Below are 5,194 nucleotides of genomic sequence, written 5' to 3' on the forward strand. Positions count from 1 at the left end.
ATTTCATTGCACGGGGCAGGCCAAGGCAGGTAGAGGCTGAGAAATTCGTTTCAGTAGGGTATTAGATTATTTTTCCAGTATACGTTAAATGCAAAGTTAAAAATTAAAAAGACAATTGACGTTCAAATATCAACAAAAGTTGGGAATTTCGAGTAATACTCAGATTTTCATCATCAGACCAAAATCGCGGAAGGGGCGGCTGGGAGTTGAAGGTGAGATAATTGAGAAATCAGAGTATTCCGAAAGATCACCAGAAGTATTTTGTTGATAGGGTTGAATATAATGCTTATCTCACAGTTAAAAGATAATTACTGGTTAAGAGCTCTCCTGAACTGCCACTTAAACAGGTAACTTAAAATTGTCCAAATCAAGAAATGTCTAAAGTCTAAAGAGCAGCTTAAATTCTAAATATTGAGTAAAAAAACCTATTCTGATAAACCATCTTCTTACGTAAAAAACCCTACAAGCTCATCCAGATACGTAACATAAGGCCTTTATTTTTTATTCCCGTATATTCAGATTATTCTTCTACTAACGTGGTTCAAAATAAGAAAGACAATGTAACTAAACTCATGGGTAAAAAGGTCATCATCAGACAAATCGCGAAGGTCCAACCAAATGTCAAGTAAGTATTCTTTAAGTGTTAAACGTGTTGCCAAATTTCACTCACATGGAAAAGCCCCCAAAGGTTCACCAAAATGTCAAATGAGTTATCCTTTATGTCTTTGCAAAGGCACTTAAAATGGGGTCCAACCGTTGCATTGGGGAGTTGTGACAGATCAAAGAATTTGACATTTAATATTGTAAGAGTCCTTTGCACACATGGACAATACTGTTATCGAAAAGTTGTTGTCTCAGCAGGGAAACGGTTTCTACTTTTTTACCTGACGAATATTGAGGTATCTAGGAGAAGAATAATTTAATTGAAATCTTCCGGAGGAAAGTTACCTTATCAGGTTTCGATTTCGGCCACCACATCATCTTCAGCTACTTGATCTCCCACAGCTGAAAACAGGAATAAATGGTTTGTTAAAAAAAAGGACCCTTTTGTTCTTCCTAGCTTATTCCTATTTAACATAAGGGTCGGCGCTTTCTTGTCCAGTCTTTTCCAGCAGCCCTACTGTAAAAAAAGAAGTAATGAAGTCATATTTTCTTTTTGAATTTCCCCCTCTCATGTTTTCCCTCTTTTAACATGATAGCAAGTACTAAAAAATAGGAAAATCCAAGAGGGCTCATCAGAAACTGCAATGTAGAGTAATGAATTACCTTTTGAACCATCTAATGTCTCTCTTCTGACACGAATCAGCAAATGGGGGAGTCTTGACAATCTTTGACTCTCGTCTTTAACAAAGATAATTTCTAGGATGAGTTTATTGATTTCAAAATTGCCATTTTACTGTTGAATTTACTTATAAAACTAAGTCTGAATATCAAAAAGAAAAAAAAATTGATATTTTTTTTTTTTTTTTTTTTAATTATCCATCAGGCAGTCAGCCTCTGCAAGACACATTATAAAACCATTAGTATACTACATTGTGCTGTTATCATAACTTACATAAATGCACAGGAGAATCTGAAGGTTTCTGAGCTGGGTTTTGGTGAGGTTTGAACTTGGTTTGCTGCATAGTTTCTGTCTTAGTGAATTTGATGCAAAATGACAAGTCGGGGCATTTGATTTTCCTGGGGAAAGAAATATTGCACATTAAATCAAATGTTGTGACTCTTATGAGATATAGAATAAAAATAACCATTTTAATGTTATAAATACAAGTACTTTATTTAAACTGTCAGCTTTGAACAAGTTGTCCTAATATGAGTATGCTAAAATGTAAAATTTTATTAGTATAGTAATTTATGAGAAAAATAAATAAAAATAAAATAGTTGACCCCTGTATGTTAGGATTCCATTAATGAAACAAAATGATAGAACTGTAAACCTGTGCCATAGTCTAATGCAATGTTATCAGAATATAAATGAACCATGGAATATACCATAGTACCATACATTTTGTTAATCCATGGCAGTCATTTCAATTTCCTTCTTAGAAGACATCATCAATTAAGTCGCAAACTCTGAAATCAAGAATATAGCACTTATTACTCTCATATTATTGGTTTAAGTAGCGGACTCTGAAGCGATGAATCGCATCTATGATTATAGTCAGCACTAACATTAAGCTACTATATATTATTATAGTAGCTATTTTGAAAAGAACTGCCGGAACATTAGGCACAGATAAACAAAGTAGTACTATGGTATATTTTGAGCTATAATTGAGTAGTGTATTTACTGATTAGTAATCAACAAGATAGCAAAAGTATTAGATCAAAGCTGACGAAAAAAAAAAAAAAAAAAAAATACACATGACATATAGTACATACTTGATGACACACAAGCATCATAGCTGCTCAGCCTTGCTGACTGCCACTAACGCAGAAAAACAAAGGAGGTACATTTGGGAGATTAGTAAATAACGAGTCAAAGGTCATCATCTGGCTGGGGACGCGTTAAACAGGAGTAGACCAGCTTAGTCTGGCTGGGGACTTATAAACAGTGAGTATACCAGCCAGCTGAATTTCCTTTGCTAAAGAAATAGCAAAGGTTGAGTGCAAAGGCATCCCCTTGTGAAAATTCTGTAGCCAAAACCAAATGTCAGCCCAAGAGCGATCACCTTAGGGCTGACAAAAAATACCAACCCTGTCTGTACACGGTGAAAAGGCAAAGAAAAAGAAGAAGTTCAAAGGTCTAAACTTTAGAGCTAAAGCTTCTTCCGAAAATCCCAACAAAAGTGGATTTGATTGCAGTTAAGAATAGGTGTTTACAGATGGTCACAAAAGGTTTAAAGTAAATGAAAAATTTAATTAAACTATTATGTTTATCTTTAACTTGCATTGTTAGCTCTTAATTAAGTGCCTAATTTGTTGCAATTGACCATTTCCTTTCATTTAAGTATGAGTAGGTACATACTACCTACATAGTCAGCTCCCCATGGCGTAGTGTCACTGCACTCGCCTTGCACATGGAGACCCGGGTTCGATTCCCGGCAGGGTCAAGAAATTTGTATCATGCAAATGATTGATTCCGTGACTGGCTGTTGCGGGGCCACTCAGCCTTGTGAGGAAAATGAGTAGCTATGGCATATAAATGCGCATAGCGACCGGTGCCAGCATGGTAGGTAAACATTGGATTTTAGGATTATTGAGATATTGGGAAAATCCTACAATGCTGCAGTGAGCACCAAAGTTGTGACATAATAACACAAAGAAACTGCATTTACATTTACCTACATAGCAACCTAATATCTGCCCATTTCCTTGTAGATGGGGGAGAACTGAGTAGGAACCTACATACACCTTTCCCATTTTATTGCCAACTCTCAACTTTAACCCCAAGGTCTTCAGTCACTTATTTAATAATACAAACATCTTTACCATAAAATTGTTTGTCTTATCTTGACTGTTTGGGCAAGACAAAAAGGTAGGTAGGTACATGCAAAATACATTTCCAAAGTAGCCCGGTCTTTCATATTATTGAAAAGAACTGAAGATGATCTCATTTTCTTTTCAAATAACCTTATGAGTTATAATATAAAGTGGGTAGTAGGCATTCTAACATTTGAATGTTTGCCAAAAAACTGAACTCTGTCCATACTCAAGGGTGAAAAATAATTGGTGTGCCTATATGGGTCAAAGTAAAATATCAATTTGATACTTACAGATAAATGATTACATTCAGATGATAGTTTAACTATTTCTTTGGGTAGTTTCCTACTGGAAACTGATAGAATCCCGGCCATTGGGTTGATTTACTGATAACAGACTGATAAAACTAAAATAACTAGGTTACCTCACAACCTTGCCTGGCCCAAGTGGAAAAAAATCTTTTTCTGCAAAAAATAGCAAATGATACACCTGGGCCAAAGAGGAAAAAACAATTTTTTAAATCAATTTTAAGAATATTTCGACTATAAAGAGCTTTCAAATGAATAAAAATCCAATTCAACACAAAAAATTACTGAAAAATAGCAAGAAAACCATAAATTTGAGTCATTTTTCACTGAAAATTGGGTTTTTGGAGCAAAAAATCATAAAAAAGGGAGGAAATTTCAAAAATTCCCGGGTTCAAAAATCAATTTTTCATTACTCTTTGGATTGTTCAAGGAGGTGAATCTGCAGTGGATGTCTTCGTAAAAAAGTAAAAAAGTGAAGCCAACATTTTAGCCCCTAGAGTGCAGTAGTGCACAGGAGCTTTTTGTTGTTTTGTTTATTTGAAATCGAGGAATGATTTGCAAAAGTTTTCATTATTCATTTTTCCATTTTATTAATTTTTGAATTTAGAACCCATTTCTATTTCTAATTGAATATCTTCTTATTTGAGGACTTGTAATCCGTGCTCTACCTCTCCTGATAAGGATACCGCATCTTTCATAATGGTAAGTCATCTAATGGTCTAACTTTCCATTTCTCTTGTCAATCTCACTAATTGTCTACTCAATCGGAGATCAAGCTCTGATACATATCCAGCTCAGCTAATAATCTCCAATCCTATATAAACCCATGTACAGCTCAAGATAAACCTCCTAGAGAACGTTCACAATCTTGAATGCTATGACCTAGGGATGAGAAAAACTTGGCTATCTTTATTGATGTCTAACCTCACTCTTTTAGGCTTAAAACAGAGTGGATTGTGGGAGCACAGGGCATAGAACACCGAGCACTTAAATAGACATAGGCAATGAATTTAAACAACATAGACCTAAGAGGAAAAAGATCTACATGCTATGCTCTTCTCTCCACTCTGTTTTTAGCCTGAGGCTCTTTTGCCAGTGAGATTTTGCAAAGGGGGTCTGATCATTTTACTCTTGTATTTGTCTACAGGGTCAAAACCAATCAGGAGGTGCTGGGTCTAACAGTGATAAGAAAGACGACAAAGATAAGAAGAAAAAGTATGAACCTCCAATTCCCACTCGAGTCGGCAAGAAGAAGAGGAAGGCAAAGGGACCCGATGCAGCTATCAAATTGCCTCAAGGTGAGGTTCTAACATCTGTCCAAAACAGTGTCCACACACAGTTGATGGCCATTGACTATGTGTGGACACAGCTTGAGAGTTTAAGGGATGATTTTATTGTTTGCTATTTAAAGGTCCCTACATAATTGTCAGGCTCACCTTGATATAAAAGAAACCCTATAGTCC

The 5,194-nt window shown here is 35.6% G+C and overlaps 1 long non-coding RNA gene across 1 annotated transcript; it reads left to right on the forward strand.

Moving 5' to 3' along the window:
- Window positions 1-4,275: 4,275 nt before the first annotated feature.
- On the forward strand, window positions 4,276-5,012 carry LOC113471265. The gene is made up of 2 exons (XR_003394030.1): window positions 4,276-4,433; window positions 4,879-5,012. It is a non-coding gene; the product is annotated as an uncharacterized LOC113471265 (long non-coding RNA).
- Window positions 5,013-5,194: the final 182 nt, after the last annotated feature.

Source organism: Diaphorina citri, unplaced genomic scaffold (assembly GCF_000475195.1).
Source record: "Diaphorina citri unplaced genomic scaffold, Diaci psyllid genome assembly version 1.1 scaffold2212, whole genome shotgun sequence".
Taxonomy (NCBI): Eukaryota; Metazoa; Arthropoda; class Insecta; order Hemiptera; family Psyllidae; genus Diaphorina; species Diaphorina citri.